We start from the raw sequence: 17,771 nt of genomic DNA on the forward strand, positions 1-17,771 counted from the left end.
CACAACAGCAGTAGTCATGAGCCCTAGGGGTATAACATTTGCTGCTGTCTGACTAAATGTATATACTAGGCTCATCAAACTGCCCAGTAAGCACTTCTCTTAATTTTCATACCCATATATTAATGTTAATCTCACTTTTGGTATTGAATCTTCTCTGTTCAGATGGAAGTCACCTTGGGATGACTCAGAAGGTATCATGGTGCCGGGAAGAAGTGACAAAGTAGTGCTCAGCCCTGCAATATCTCTATCACACCTTCCAAGGTTCAGGGTCCATTGCAGAAGAAGTGGTGGAAAGAATTTAAGAGCCAAAGGAAGGTTAGGACTCCTTTCAACGTGCTGTTCCCAAAAATGGCCTGGATATCCATTGACCTCACAGTGCCTGACACTACCTACACAAGACCATCATATTAGGAGGAAAATATCATGACATCAAAATAAAAGAGTGACTGATTGAGAGCGGGAGAGGGTATAATTTAGAGTGGAATTTCAAAGTTGAAAGTGGGGGGAGGGAGGGCATTACCATGGGATATTGTTCACAATCATGGAAGTTGTTAATAAAAAATAAATTAGTTAAAAATAATAATAATAAATAAATAAATTTTAAGAAGAACAAGGTCACTAAACTTTGAAAAGAAAATTGTTTTTATCCTTAAGTTTTAGAGGCTGTCTTTTTTTTCTGATTAGTCTATTTTATAAGACTTTTCTTCAAGTTTAGGAATTTTTTTCAATTCTGTTTTAGAGCTTTCAATTGTATTTTTCCCCTAGGAAGAAGACATAACAGAATCTAATGAATTTGAAATTATGTCCCAGTTTTGTGCCTGTGTATTGCTCATAGCTCTTGAAACCTTCTTGCTGCCAAAATTCATCTCGGTCCTGGCAATAACATAAAAACCAAGTTGTCAAAGGCATGTAGAGTAGGATTGTGAGGGGATGGCATTTGTATTGACTTCTTTGTAAAATGTCTCTGTATGCAAATACTTGTGAATTATTGATAATTTTTATCACCATTTGCTCTGACCATTTGGTTGCCCACTAGGGCTCACTGTTGTGACCAAACACCTGACAGGAAGCAGCTTAAGGAAGAAAATGGTTTATTTCAGTTTACTGTGACAAATCGATCATGGCAGGGAAGGTTAGCAGCAGGAGAAAGAGGCCAGACCTTCATATTGCTTCCACAGTCAGGAAGCTGAATATGAACAGGAAGTGGGTCCAGACTGTAACACCTCAAGTCATTTCCCCAGTGACCCACTTCCTTAGCAAGGCTCTGCCTCCTGAAGAATCATTACATTGCTGATATGCCTGAATGAATATATTCCACACTACTGTCACCCTATCAGAAGATGGCTTGAGCCACAGATCAAACATGCCACATTTGAGTCCTTTTCACTTGAATTAATATCACCTTAGTCATAGTTACTGTGATGGTTTGAATCAGGTGTCCTCCATAAACTTATATGTCCTGAACACTTAGGTCCTCAGCTGGCAACAATTTGACAAGTGAAACCTACTGGAGGCAATGTATTGATGGGGGCAGGCTTATAGGTATTACAGCCAGCTTTGCCTTGCCAGTGTTTGCAAAACTGTCCTGCTGCTGCTGATGTCATTCTGATGTTGGCCAGAAGGTGATGTCCACCCTCCGCTCATGCCATCATGGAGCTTCCTCTAGAATCTGTAAGTCAAAATAAACCCTTTTCTCCAACAAGATGCTCTTTGTTGGGTGTTTTCTGCCAGCAATGCAAACCTGACTGTAGCAGTAATATATAAAAATTCTATTCCTAAATTGGTCTTGTTTTTGCAGTTGCTGACTATATTTATATACATCATATCCTTAATATCCTAAATTTATAATTATTGTTTTTTTATATTTGTAATTTAAATCATATATGGGAAAATAAGTTACAAACCAAAAATATAGTAACAAACTATACAAATACTCTGTGAAAGAACAGACTTCAAAACTGTAGTAATACCTGCCTTTTACTTATATAACTGTATCCCTTTCAACCTCTGTTCTTTATTTCTTGGCAAAATTTCAAGATAATTTCTAGAATACTTTCATTTGAGTCTTACATATTAGTGTGAGCATTTTTTGTAGGGCAGATTTGGTAGAAGAATGCAGCGTGCTTACTTGTTCTCTTTTCAGCACTTAGTATATATCTTTCAGATTATCCCTTTCTTGGGATGAGTTGCCTTTTCTTACTACTTATAAGATTTGTTGTTGCCATTGGGTTTGACAGTTTAAATAAAATATGTGCAGGCAGCATAGTGAAATAGTAATAGGAGAAATATAGATTAAAACATATTTTAGGGTGTTCAGGTAGGCATGGCAGTGTAGAGTGAATAGGCCAAAACCCTGTCTCCTTTTAGCTCCATGATCTAGGTTCCCTGCATGGTCAGTGTGCAGATGTGTGTGGTGGTGGGGAGTGAGAAGGCCAGGTCCTTGCTTCCTGGCTCCTCCAAGCCCCCTGTTCTGGATTCTCTGTGCCTATCTGTGTTCTGGTGGGTGCAGCGGTGTGGAGTGAATAGGCAAGACCCCTATCTCCTGGCTCCTCCCAGCTGCCTGGTCTGGGTTCCCTGTGTTGGTCTGTGTGTGGGCGGGCACAGAGCATTGTGAATAGGCTACATCTCTGTTCCCTGGCTCCTCCCAATTCCCTGGTGGTCCTCATAGGTCCCATTGTGCCTTGCTTGGAGGCCTGGTCCCTATGGGAGCTGTGAGAGCTGTGGGATCAAGCCTTTTGCTCTGGTATCCTGATTGGCCACTGGGTACCAACACTCCCTTGTGCATCTGGCTAATGTGGGTCCTGGAGAATTGAACCTAGGGCCTTTGGCTTTCCAGACAAACACCTTAACTGCTAAGTCATCCCTCCAGCCCTGAAAGATCACATTTTTTTATAGTCAGTCAGCCATGGAACAAAGATCTGAGGAGAAAAAGGAGATGCCACTTGCCTGCCTTGTCAGGACTAGAACCCACATCTAATCCTGTCTCATCTGAGATAGCTCAAACAATCCTCAACAACAGTGCTGCCTGATTCATCCTCAGCTTAGCACATATGAGTTCTGGCCTTTCCTGAGTCAGTCCCTTGAGTTCACCGACCATTCATGTCTTCTCCTCTTTACACATCTGAGTCTGATGGCAAGGCTCATCCTATTTGTATGTCTGATCCATATACATGAGCCTAACCACATGTGTAACTCTTTTTCTTGGCCCTTCATTCTCCTGGTGCCTGACTTGTCTAATCCCTGCTTTGGAAAGCTCGTTCCCCTTCCAATAGGGAGGTGTCATATTTGCCTGGGTATTTTTTTTTCTTTTCATTGTTAAGAACATACTGAGTATGGATATATCATATGTTATTACCATCTTTCCCTCCTCCCTCTCCCCCTTCCATAGGGGGTCCTTTTATGTGAGGTTTGTGGTATTCCTCATGGGGTTGTGAGTAATAAATTTTGGTAGCAGCAGTCAGTTATGGGGGGACAGTATATGTGGGCATGACATCTCGACCTGTGACTCTTACACTCTTTCTCCCCCCTTCTGCAAAATTCTCTGCAGCTTGGTAGGTGTGTTTTAAGTCTACTTCTATGATGAGCTCCCAGGAGCCTCTGGATTTCTGCTTTTGTATGTGTTTAGTATCCTCAGAATCTGTTTCCTTCACCCTGGCACTGCTTGTCAGACTCACCATGGAAGTAGCACTCTTGCTTGTTTTACCACTACCTCTGTGGTTTCTTCTGGGCCTTGACTGAGATGTGAGGGGTGGTTTATCTCCTCGGGTCTTGCTACCTTCTGAAAAATAAAATCAGATTCTCCAACAGAGAATAAAGTCAGCCTAGGTTAAATTGGATATGAATTATTAATTTGGGGAGAGTTAGGTGGATGTAGTCCCTCTTTTAGCCAAACACTAGTGGGAGCTCGACATTATCTTTGTCTCTATAGGATTCAGACCTGGTTCCCAGTTCCAGATATGGGTTGCTTTCTACTGGGCAGATCTCTTAGCCAATCAGAAAGCCATTGGTTACCCACCAAATCTGTGTGCCACCATTGCACTGGTGTGTACTTTTTGCCAGGGTGTTTGTTTCTGCGTAGAATGGAGCACTGCTTGCTCACACCTTGTTGGCTACTGTTCCCCAGTAGCTCATGTAGCACTTTCCAGCACTAGATGTGCTAACTGTCTGGGGTCTGGTTCTTACAGATTCTAGCCAGGTCCTCTATGTTCTGTGCCAGGAGCATATAATGTTTTCAGCAATAGGGTCTTACCTTTTACTTCAGGTGGTTAATCAAGTGCTTTGACATAAGCATGTCTTGTTTTGGGGACCTCACAGGTCTCTTCAATCATCAGCTCAATTTTTATTGTTTAGTTTTTTGAATTCTTTGTAGTTTCTATACATTAGGCTTCTGTGAGTGGTATAGCTGATAAAATTTTTTCCCATTCTGTGGGTAATCTAGTGACTCTGTTTATGATATGTTTCTCTGTGCAAAAGCTTTTTAGCTACATTTGATCCCATTGGCTGCGAGATTCTCTAGTTTCCTGGGCTAATGGAGTATTGTGCAGAAAGTCAATCCCCACTCCTATACTGTAGAGAATTCTTCCTACTTTTTCTTACTGTAGTTGAAGAGTTTCAGGTCTTAGATTGAGGTCTTCAATCCATTTGGAGTTGATTTTTGTGTATGGTGAGATGAGTAGGTCTAGTTTCTTTTTTTTTTCTTCTTGTTTTATTAGTTTTGTACTCAGTGAATACAGTCAAATTGGAACCATTGTTAGCCTCCTCCCTGACCACCCTCTTTCACAGAGACCCTCTTTGTTGTGGAATATGGGTCGTTATTTGTGGGGTTAGCCATCAGTTATGAGTAGGAGGCAATGTCTCTGTGTATCATGACCCAAAGTGTAGCTCTGACATTCTTTCCGCCCAGTCTTCCACAAATTTCCCTGAGCCGTGTTAGGTTCATTTTAGGTCTGCTTAAGTGATGAGGTCTTGGGAGCCTCTGTGTCTCTGAATATCTGGTTAGGTAGGAGTTGATTATTCTCTATGTCTATCTAGTTTCATTTTTATTCATATGGTTATCCAATTTGTCCAGCACCATTTGTTGAAGATGCTGACTTTTCTTTGGTCTACATTATTGGCAACTTTGTCAAAAATCATGAAGCTATAGCTACTTGGCTTAAGGGTCGGGTCTTAAGTTCTGTTCCATTGATCTATATTTTTGTTTTTATACTAGTAGTATAGCTTTTGATTGGGTATGGTGATAACTCCAGTGATTTTTCTTTTGCTGAGGAAATGTTTGGATATATGAGGCCTGCTTCCATTCCACATAAATTTGGACATAATTTCTTTCTATCTCTGTAAAGAATGTTGCTAGAATTTTTATTGGTATTACATTAAATGTGTATATTACTTTTCGTAGAGTTGCCATTTTCACAGTATTAATTCTACCTAACCAGGAGCATGGGGGTCTTTCCATCTACTGAACTCCTCCTCAATTTCTTTCTTGAGTTTTTTTTTTAATTTAATTTATTAGTTTTCTTTTCAGTGAATACAGGCAGTTTGGTACCATTATTTAGGCTCATCTGTGATCTACCCCTCCCATTAGACCCTCCTTGTTAATGAAAATGGGTCGTGCATTGTGGAGTTAGCCCCCAGTTATTAGTATGATAAATGTCTCTGCAAATCATGACCCAACATGTAACTCTGAAATTCTTTCCGCCCCCTCTTCCGCAAGATTTCCCTGAGCCATGTTGGGTTCATTTTTGGTCTGCTTCAGTGCTGAGGTGTTGGAGGCCTCTGAGGCTTTGGCTCTCTGATTTGGTAGGAGTTGATTTTTCTCTGCGTTGATCTCCTTCCCCTTTGTGCTGGTATCCGGTTCACAGGAAAACATCACCCTTACTTACTTCGCCAGTTGTCCTTAGTTTCAGTTGGGCCCCTTTTGAGGTATGTTGGGGCAGCTCTCTTCTTAGGATCTGCATCTATCTGGAAAAGAGAAGCAGATTCTCCAACAGAGAGTAAGTTAGCACCCGGAAAATTGAGATAACACTTACTTTTTTGATAGACAGTTTGATAGGTGTAGGCCCTCTTATACCCCGTGATTGATGGTAGCTTGATATTGTAGAGTGGGCTTGTGTTTGGGTATGGTTCTGACTTGTTTCCCAGCTCCAACTAAGGGTCTAGTACCACTGAGTGGATCAGTTAGCCAAATCAAGAGCAATTGATTCCTCACCATGGCTGTGTACCACTATTGCCCTTGTGTGGGCATCACATCCGGTTATTTGTTGCTAATTAGGTTAAACAATGTGTTGCTTGGACAGATCTTGGTCATTTCCCCCAGTCGCCTATGAAGCGCCTTCTGGCACTAGACACGCTGACTGTCTGGGGACTGACTCTCTCCTGGCTTCCAGCCATGTCATTCCATTTTCGCGTCAGCTGCGTATGGAGTCTTCAGCAATAGGGTCTTACCACTGGCCTTTGGTGGGTCATCAAGTACTCTGACAGAAGTCTGTCATTGTTTTGGGAAACCTTGTAGGTTTCTCTGATCAAAAGCTCATTGTGGATGGTAGGCCCAAGCTGGAAGTGGGGGTTACAGGTCAGTGTCCACTAAGAAATTGAGGAAAAAGGTAACTAATATACAAGAGTTAGAGAGGAGAGAGATAGAGGGGAGAGGGGGAGATGGAGGGAGGGAAGATGTAGGAGATTTAGGTCAGTCTTGATCCTACCCTCTCCAGTGTCTTGTGGTTCAGGTGTTTCCTGTAAGGGTCTAGTGAAGGTTCAGCCATTTGGTCTGTCTTTTAGGAAGTAGAATTTTATGGTACCATTGCCGTTTGGGTCCGGATTACTGTTTTCCACCCTTTGATTCCATCCCTGCCCTCCCATCCATCTTATTGTCTAGTCCATGAGGTGCTTGCTGGGTATGTAAGCCATCTTGGGCAGATTCAGGTTAGGTGTTGCAGATGAGTGAGACTATGTGTCGATTTTTTTTCTGTGACTGGGTAAGTTCGCTGAGAATGATCTGTTCCAGGTTCAACCATTTTTCCTCAAATTTCTTTATGTTGTTTTTTCTTACTGCTGTATAGAATTCCATTGTGTAGATATACCACATCTTTGTTATCCATTCTTCTAATGATGGACATCTGGGTTGATTCCAGCTTTTAGCTATTACGAATTGAGCTGCTACAAACATGGTTGAGCAAATCTCTCTGGCTTTTGGTTTGAAGGTTTTAGGGTAGATGCCCAGTAATGGTATAACTGGGTCTGTTGGTATTTCTATAGTCAGCTTTTTCAGGAGTCTCCATATTGCTTTCCAAAGTGGTTGTACCATCCTGCATTCCCACCAACAGTGAATGAGTGTCCCTGCTTCTCCACATCCTCGCCAGCATTTATTTTCATTTGACCTTTTGATGTTGGCTATCCTTATTAGGGTAAGGTGGAATCTCATAGTTGTTTTAATTTGCATTTCTCGAGTTTTTTTTTTATGTTGTCATTATATAGGTCTTTCAAATCCTTTGTTGGCATTATTCCAAGTTTTTTTGTTTTGTTTTGTTTTTGTGACTATTGTAAATGGAACAGCCTCACTGATTTCTTTCTCTGTATATTTTTTCTTTATATATAGAAAAGGTATTGATTTTTGTGTGTTGATTTTGTATCCTGCCTCTTGGCTGAAGGAATTAATCAACTTAGAGATGGAGACTTTCGGGTCCCTTATATATAGGAAGGATCATGTCATCTACAAATAGGGCTAATTTAACTTCTTCCTTTCTAATTTGTACCACTTTTACTTCTTTCTCCTGTCTTATTGCTTGGGCTAGAATTTCTAGTACTATGTTGAAGAATAATGGTGAGAGTGGGCACCCCTGTCTTATTTCCTATCTCATTGTGAACTCCTTGAGTCTTTCCCAATTAAGTATTATTTGGGCTTTAAGTGCTATATGTAGAGACATTTTAATGTGTTGAGATATAAACCATCCATACCTATTCTCTCCAGGGTTTTGATCATGAAGTTATGTTTTATTTTGTCCAAGGCTTTCTCTGTATCTTTTGAAATGATCATGTGTTTTTCTTTGATTAAGTTTATTTATTTGGTGTATTATGTTGACTGATTTACATTTGTTGAACCACCCCTGCATCTCTGGGATGAATCCTTCTGGATCAAGGTGGATAATGCTCGTAATGTGTTATTGAATTCAGTTTATGAGGATTTTGTTCAGGATATTTGCATCTAAGTTCATTAGGGACATAGGCCTATAGTTTTCTTTTCTTGTTGGGTCTGTGTTTGTTTTTGTTATTAGGGTAATGCTAACTCCATCAAAGGAGTTGGGAGGATTTTCTGTTCTTAAATTATGTGAAATAGTTTGGTAAAAAAATGGTTTCAGTTCTTCAATGAAGTTTGATATAATTCAGCTGAAAAGCCATCTGGTCCTGCACTTTTTAGGGAGTTTTTTTATTACTTTTTCAATCTTGATGGATGTGATAGGTTTATTTTGGAGATTAATCTACTCTGAGTTTAGTTTTAGTAGGTAGTATGTGTCTCGGAATTCAACCATTTCTACCACATTGTCCAATTTTGTGGAGTAGAGGTTTTATAAATATGTCCTGATGATTCTTCCAATTTTATTGACGTCTGTAGTGATCTCTCACTTTTCATTTCATATTTTGTTAATTTGAGACCTCTCTTTCTCTCTCTCTCTCCCTTTCTCTCTCTCTCTCAAATTGGCCACAGGTTTATCAATCTTGTTTAGTTTTTCAAAGAACTAGCTCTTCATGTCATCAATTTTCTTAGTTTCCAATTCATTAACTTCTGCTCTGATCTTTATTATTTCTTTCTATCTAGAGTTCTTAGGATTGGACTCTTCTTGTTTTTCCTAAACCTTTAGGTAGATGGTTAGTATTATTTGGGGATCTCTCTGTCTTTGTTATGAAGGCATTTAGCGATATGAATTTCCCTCTTAAGACTGCCTCCATTGTGTCCCATTAGTTTTGGTAGGTTGTGTTTTCATTTTCATTCAATTCTAGAAATTATACCATGTCTATTTGTAATTTCTTCTACAACTCATTCTTTCCTTAAAAGTGTGTTATTCAGCAAGGGGGCACACGCATCTGGAGTTCGTTTGCAGAGGCTGGAAGCCCTGGCGCGCCCATTCTCTCTCTCTCCCTCTATCTGTCTTTCTCTCTGTGTCTTTCGCTCTCAAATAAATAAATGAATAAAAATTTTTTTAAAAAAGTGTGTTATTCAGTCTCCAGGAGCTGGTGGAATTCTTGATGTCTCTTGTTGTTAATTTATAACTTTAGAGCATTGTGATCTGATATGATACAAGAAGTTACTTCAGTTTTCACGAATTTATGGAGACACACTTTATGGCCTGGTATATGGTCTATTTTGGAGAAGGTTCCATGGGCTGCTGAGAAGAATACATATTCTATAGAATTGGGGTGGAAAGTTCTATAGATGTCCATTAGGTCTAGTTGATTTACGGTATTGTTGAGCTCTATTATTTCCCTGTTGATTTTCTGCTTGGATATCTGTCTATTGATGACAGTACAATATTGAAGTTCCTGAGTATGATCATGCTACAGTGAGAAGTTGTCTTCTTTGTCCTTTTTGATTAATTTTGGTTGAAGTCTATTTCACAGATATTAATATAGCAACACCTGCTTGTTTCTTATTTTGATTTGCTTGAATATCATTTTCTATCCTGTAACACTGAGGAGGTGTCTGTCTTTAGTGGTAAGGGGTTTCTTGAAGACTGCAAATGAAAAGGTCCATTTTTCTGACCTATTAGCTTGTGTCTTTTGATGGGTGAATTATGACCATTAATATTTAAGATTATAACTGTGAGATTCAATTTCCCTACCATTATGGAATGCTTAATGGGGTTTGGGGATTTCCTGGAATTTGTACCTTTTTGAGCCTGCTCTAATTTTGGTTATTGTAATCTTTTTCTCATATGCATTTGAGATTGGTTGCTTGACTGTTCTGTGTGGATTATACCCTGAAGTATGAAGTATTCTCTGTAGGTTTTGCTTTGTGTTCATATTATCATAGAGTTGACTTTTTTCTTGGAAACTTTTTCTTTCAACATCTATTACGAGGGACACTTTTTCTAGGCACAGTAGTTTGAGTTGTAAGCCATAGATTTTTAGACTTTGAAGTGTTCCATTCCAGTTCTTTCTGGCCTTCGGGGTTTCCATTGAGAAATCTGAGGTAATTCTGATGGGATTGCCTTTGTATGTAGTGATTTGTTTCTCTCTTTCTGCTTTTAGCACTCTCTAATTGTTTTCATTAAGATTTCTTTTTAACTATGATGTGCCTTAGAGAGTTTCTTCTTTCATCCTGTATTTTGGTGTGCTGTGAGCTTCTTGGATGTGGATGGGCCACTCTTTTGCAAGATTGGGAAACTTTTCTTCAATAAATTTGTTTAATATATTCTCTATGTTTCTGGCCTGGATTTCTTCCCCTTCTGGTATACCCATGATCTGAATGTTTGGCCTTTTTAGCATATCTCATAGTTCCCTTGTATTCTGTTTACATGAATTTTTAAATTTAGCAAGCTTCTTGTATGTGGATGAGCCACTCTTTTTCAAGATTGGGAAACTTTTCTTCAATAAATTTGTTTAATATATTCTCTGTTTCTGGCCTGGATTTCTTCCCCTTCTGGTATACCCATGACCTGAATGTTTGGCCTTTTTAGCATATTTCATAGTTCCCTTGTATTCTGTTTACATGAGTTTTTGAATTTAGCAAAGTTTTTGGACTCCTGATCAATTTGTTCAGTCTTGTTTTCCTGCTCAGAGGTTCTATATTCAACCTGAGTGCCTCTGTTAGTGAGGGGTTCTAGAGATGTATTTAAAAGCTCTATTTTATTTTTATTTTCTGTTGTGTTATTTTGCATTGTGTCCATTTCCTTTTTGATTGAGATTTCACTTTGAAGTCTCATTTTCTTGATGTTTCCTGGAATTCATTCTTGAATTTGATCATGTCTATTTGTTGACTCTCCTTCAATTCATTTATATCTCTTTTATGACCTCTCTGGTTTTCTTCAATTAAGTTAAGCCTAGTGACAAAAGCTGAATGCTCTAAGAGACAATTCTGCACAATTTCATTTATGCAATTTTGGGGTTTTTTAATCCTTTCCCTCCAGTTCTGCAATTCTTTTGGTCACATAGCTTGTTTTGATTTCATTTGGGGATTATATTTCTGTCATTTTTTTTTCTATATTTTATTGTTGGCTTCCATTGTGGGACTAGGCCTCCTTGGTGGAGATCTCTCAATTTTATGATTTTTATTGTTTTTTTGCGTTATAATCTACCCATCTTGGGGAAATTCTTATTTTATTGAGGAGGAATTAAGTATTTGTCCTTGTAGGATCTTCCATGAGTATTATGTTTTAAATGTGGACTGGATTTCTGTAGGATGGGGATACAACCGCAGATGTACAGATTATAGAGAATGCTAGTCCATCAAAGTTACCTGGGAAACTGGGAGGTGGGAAACTGGGGGCTCTCCCCTATTCACTCCACTTGCATGCACTCTTCAGCACAAGGGATCCAGGGGTTTGGAACCAGGAGCTGGGAAGCTGAGGAGCCAGTGGCAAGTGACCAGCTCCCACAGTGTTCTGTGTACGCTATGGCTCTAAGGCACAGGGATTTGGGGACCCATAGGTGATCAATCAGAAAGCTAGAGGCAAAGGCCTGTGTCAGCAGCACACATACAGGGACCAGGCCATCCCAAGCCAGCAGCAAGTGTACCAGGACCAGGGAACTGAGAGGTGGGGAAGGAACGTGGAGCTCGGCCCTACTCACTCTGCAAGCACACCCTCAGGAGAAGGGGTTCCGGGAGTTGGGGACCTGGGGCAGGTCAATCAGGAAGATGGACCAACAGGCTTTCTTCAGCAGCATGCCTGCAGGGTATGAGGAGCATATCCAGTCTCTTAGCCTTTTCTGATCACCTGTGTAAAGGTGAAGGGTTTTAACTCTCATGCTTTGCTTCTCATGTGTGTGTACATGTGGTTCTTCTGAATCTTTTGGACTGGATTTTCAAGTTTTGTCTTCCAAGTGTGTGTGTGTGTGTGTGTGTGTGTGCATGTGTGTTTGCTTGTGTGCACATGCATGTGCACACCCTTGCCATAGGCTTCGTCCCTGGTGATTTCTATATGGGAAGATTTTCTTCATTTCTCCTTTCCCTTACCAGCCAAACAATGAGAATTCCCTTCTGGCTTGAGTCTTCTAGCTTTCCTTATCCTGGATCCTAATTATTTCTAAAAATAAAACTCGTAATTTATACTTTATCCTTCTTAGAATTCACTTTTTCAACTCTTTGCTAAATTGGAAAAGGACTCAAAAGTTCATGGTTATAGGTCTGGGATTGCCTGCATAATCACTTCCTGGACCCAAAAACCCTGTGTCAATAGGCTGTATACATTTTCAAAAATATATTTTAAGTATTTTAAATATTTATTTATTTATTCATTTATTCATTTATTCATTTATTTGAGAGAGTGAAAAAGGCCAGCCACTGCAAATGAACTCCAGATGCATGTGCCAACTTGTGCATTTCACTTACATGGGTACTGGGGAATCAAACCTGGATTCTTAGGCTTCACAGGTAAGTACCTTAACTGCTAAGCCATCTCTCCAGCCCCAGTGTGTTCATTTTTATTATATGCTTTTATACTCCTCAAAGTTGATAGTCCCAATTGACCTATCTTGACATGTGCCTATTTTTTGTAATCCTACTCAACTTTATCAGTTTATTTGGGTTAAATATATATTAAGTGTGGCTGTGGCAAGCACATTATTTCTTTATATATTCAAGACAAGGCTGAAAGGGATTTTCATTTTATATACAAAGAAACTCTTCAGGAGGGTGAGAATGCACGTGTCTATAAGCCTCACAGTATTATTCATATTTTCAGCAACTCTGTTGTTGATTTTGTGTTACAAAAGTCTTAAATGCTTAATGTAAATAAACTCCAACAACACAAAAGTATATAACCCCTGTGTCTTACCACCTCCTTACTATATAAAATATTTTGCACATTGTTTTATAAAATTTATTTACTTTATTTGTTTTTGACATTTTTACATATGTATATAATGGTTTTTGATGAATCTACACCAATTACCCTCTCTTATCTCCCTCTACCTGCCATTCTTCATCTCCATTAATCCCCATTAATCCCCATGATGCTTTTATGCCTCTTTACCCATATTGTTAAATTAGGGTTACTTGCATGATCATTAATCTTCTTAATATTTTATGTTAACTATATATTTAGTATACTTCACCTTGATTTTTCATTTAGTAATACTTATGCTTACCTATCTTTCATGTACAAATATAATCTCTTCTTTTGAAAGACTACTTATTTTTCCCTTTCTATGGGCGTTGTGTTGAACTATTTCCATGAGTAAATGGTCTTCTATTTCTTTTCTATTTTCACTAGTGTGTATGTACATGGTGAAGGAACATAGCACATCAGGGCAAGTAAAGCAAAATGAGGATATGAAGAGATATATAATAAAACAAGAAATAATATATTAAAAGTATATTAGTACATAATGAAAGAAACTTCCTAGTTTTCACCTATACTATTGGTGATGTTTCTCCTTTTGATTATTTGACATAGCAAGCCAGAGGAATTAAGTAAACAGGTGTAGTGGTGGTTTAAATATAAAATTTCCCCCATAGATGTACATGTTTGAATACTTGATCCCCAGTTGATGGTACTGTTCAGGAAGGTTGGGGAATGATTAGGAGGTAGGGCCTTGCTGGAGAAAGTGTTACTAGTGGTGGGAATTGAAGGGGTTTTTTGTTTGTTTGTTTGTTCGTTTGTTTTGTAGCCTTGCCCCACTTGCCTTCTTTCTCTGTTTTTCTTGTCTGTTGGTGGCACAATGTGATGCTGGTTTGTTATGATGCCTAAACCCTCAGGAAATGTAGGTCAAAATAAACTCTTTTCTTCCCTAAGTTGCTTCTGATTTAGTATTTTGTCCCAACAACAGAAAATTAACTGATATAACAGGTGTGCCAGTGATGTATGTAAAGGCTATAATATATTTTATGCAAGAATAATTTTAAGGTATTCACCATGAAAGGTCCATACCTTGGAACTAACGCTTTAAAAAATGTTATAGTGGGGCTGGAGAGATGGCTTAGCGGTTAAGCGCTCGCCTGTGAACCCTAAAGACCCCAGTTCCAGGCTCGGTTCCCCAGGTCCCACGTTAGCCAGATGCACAAGGGGGCGCACGCGTCTGGAGTTCGTTTGCAGAGGCTGGAAGCCCTGGCGCGCCCATTCTCTCTCTCTCCCTCTATCTGTCTTTCTCTCTGTGTCTGTTGCTCTCAAATAACTAAACAAATAATTTAAAAAAAAGAAAAAGAAAAGAAAAGAGGTGTGAGCAAGATGTTCTCCCGACAAAGAGAGTGGGGACACTTTCTGAGACCCCCCTCCCCTCCTCTAAGGCTTTTCCTAATGGTGAGTGTGTGGTCTCAGGACCACCCTCATGAAGACCCTCGGGCTCTGGTCCTTACTGCCACTAGCGTGGGGCAAGACCCAGCCTCCCTAGCTGTAAAATGTTGGAATAATAGAACTTGTGCCGTGGGATGGAGAGCTGGCTTAGTGATTAAGATGTTTGCCGGCAAAGCCAAAGGACCCAGGTTCAATTCCCCAGGACCCACATAATCCAGATGCACAAGGTGGATCATGTGTCTGGAGTTCGTTTGAGGTAGCTACAAGTCCTGCTATGCCCATTCTCTCTCCCTCTCTCTCTCTAATAAATCAAAAAAAAATGTTATAGTGGAATCAAATACAGTTTTATTTTTTTAAGAATGACAAAGAGCAATCAATATCTTTGAAAGAACATCCAAGGGTAATATATTTAAACATTTCTGTATGTAAAAAGAGTAGTAGAATGGTTACTATGTAATTTCCTATGTATAATTATGTAATTATTATATAGTTATAATAGGATGGACAGGCTGCCTCCACTCAGGATGACGGCCAGCCAAGCTCAGCCTGTACAAGTACCAAGCCTGCACCAGAGCTGCAACAAAGGCACCACTTACCACATCAGGAAGGCTGAGAGCTTTAACCTTGCAACTACTGGGAAAAAAAGTGAGCTACCCAAGGGAGACTAACACTTTACTTTTAGAACGAAATTACTAGGAAATTAAGCTGACATCTCAAACAAATAAAAATATGGCCATAGCAATGTTTTGCGTTTTTTGTTTTTAATGCTTAAGACAGAGAGTTTCTTTGTTATTCATATTAATTACAAAAATGTGAGTGAACATTTATCATTAAAATTTCTGAGAGGCTCTAAAGAGAAATCAGATGCTGGGGATAGGGAACACTGTCTAATTAATAGGGCTCCTATTTAAATATTAGATAATCAGTGGCTTTTTCGCCTGTCAGTAATTTTATCATCATCACACGTACCGATGCATATTACCTAAACCTAGAACTTTATGACACTAAGAAGAACAGGATTAGTTTCCAAGTGAGTGCTGGTTTTTGTTGTTTGTTTGTTTCTCGAGGTAGAGTCTCACTATAGCTAAGGCTGACCTGGAATTTACTATGTAGCCTCAGGGTGGCCTCAAATTCACAGCAATCCTCCTACCTCTGCCTCCCCAATGCTGGGATTAAAAGCATGCACCACCACGCCTGTTGAATGCTGTTTTTTGAATCTGAAGAAGCAAAGCAATCAACAGGGAATGTTTCTCAGACCAAGTACTCTATCCTTCTACCATGTATATGAAGAGATAACAACAGACAATGACAATGAATCATCATACTTTATTCAGTAATAACTATGTGATCAACCTAATGCTAAACATTAGCTTAATATGAGAAAGGGGGCAGATATAATAGGAAAAGGATCATGAAAAGTAGAAAATATTTAGAATTTAATTGATGTTATCTTATCTTATCCTTCTTATATTATTACTTCCTTAAAGAAACCAAAATGCAATTTCAATTTTTAAGGGTGTAATTTAAGGGTGTTTCATTAAGCAATTGTATTTACAAAGTTTTGTGGTGAATTTAAAATAGAGTAATAAAACAGTCTAAAATACAAAACTTACAAATAGATATATGTAGCAGACAGCTTCAGGTTTGTTGAGATTAACTTCCAGACCAGGCAAAGTTATGGAGAAAGGTATTTATTGAAGCTTACAGATCCAGGGGACGTTCCATAATGGTAGAAATTGGCCCCTCCTAAAGGACCAGGCAAAAGAGAAAAAAGCTAAAAGCCAAAAGCCACACAGCATAGCATACTTCAGGAACTCTGGCTAGGTACACTTTTTATATCTTTACATTGAAATCTCAAACTCACCACCACACCTTAAGATCTGCCCAGTGACACTGCCTCCAGCCAGGTGGCTGCAGATCCAAACTACAAGCTAACAAAACACTGAATATATTGGGAGCCATATATTCAAACTACCACAATATAGTATTTGGTAATAATACAGGAGAGATTGGTAGGCAAAGATAGGTTAGTTTAAAAATGGCATTTGGTGAATGATGTAAGGTGAAGATTAACTAGGAAGTCTCAGGGATCCATCTCTCCACCTACTCAATTTCAGTGTTAGAAACTAAAGCAACTACTTTAGAAATTTAGGTTCTAAAATCACTCAGTTTTCAGGGAACAGTACAGTTGTTAGATTGGGGGTAATTTCAACCATGAAAATGTTGACATAACAATCTGGGTTTTAGGCATGGATTGCTGGAGTCAGGTTGAACATTAAGGACATTGTCCTCCAAATGTCAGGGATTTATGACTGATTGCTAATTACTGCTCCTGATCAATGAGGACAGGCACAGAAGCTGGCTACCATTATTTCACTCTTCCAGCTGAAGTGATGTCCACATGATTTCATATATGATTGTTTATATTCAGAAAATCAACTATGGGGGCTGAGGACAAGGGAAATGGCTCAGCCAGTATAGTGCTTGCTATGCAAGCATGAGAACCTGAGTTCAGGTCCCCAGCACACACATAAAAAGCTGGTTAAGTGAAAGACCCTGTCTCAAAACCTAATATTATATAATTAATATGTAGTAATGAAAAAGAAGTTAAAAGGGCTGGAGAGATGGCTTAGAGGTTAAGCATTTGCCTGTGAAGCCTAAGGACCCCGGTTCGAGGCTCGGTTCCCCAGGTCCCACGTTAGCCAGATGCACAAGGGGGCGCACGCATCTGGAGTTCGTTTGCAGAGGCTGGAAGCCCTGGCGCGCCCATTCTCTCTCTCTTCCTCTATCTGCCTTTCTCTCTGTGTCTGTTGCTCTCAAATAAATAAAGAAATGTAACAAAAAATTTTTTAAAAGAAGTTAAAAAATAATATGAAAAGCAATTGAGGAAGACACCCAGCTTCACATGTGCATATATGCACACTTGTGAATATGTACACTCACACACAAACAAAACAAGCAGAATACCTAAGAAAGTTAGCAAGCATGTTCAAGAAAAGAGAATTAGCAAATCCTTGAGAAGACCTTAAATTTTCACCTAAAGCTAACATCTGACACAGAACAACAATAAATACAATTTTTAGTGAAAATTGGTGTGGAATTTAATTACATAAAGATAAGATAAAATTCAAGTGTTTAATTCTATATAATATGTAAGAACAAAAATTTGTAAAGCTCAATGGGATTCAAGCAAAAGGAGTGAGGTAATGCATGCTGTTTTTCATGCTAATTGGTTCCCCTCTCCCTATACAGAATACCGTGGCACAACTAAGATGACACTTAACATAGAAGCTCCAATTTCAGGATGGAAGCAAGGAGTGGACAGTGTTT

The sequence above is a fragment of the Jaculus jaculus genome, chromosome X (genome assembly GCF_020740685.1).
Source record: "Jaculus jaculus isolate mJacJac1 chromosome X, mJacJac1.mat.Y.cur, whole genome shotgun sequence".
Classification (NCBI taxonomy): domain Eukaryota; kingdom Metazoa; phylum Chordata; class Mammalia; order Rodentia; family Dipodidae; genus Jaculus; species Jaculus jaculus.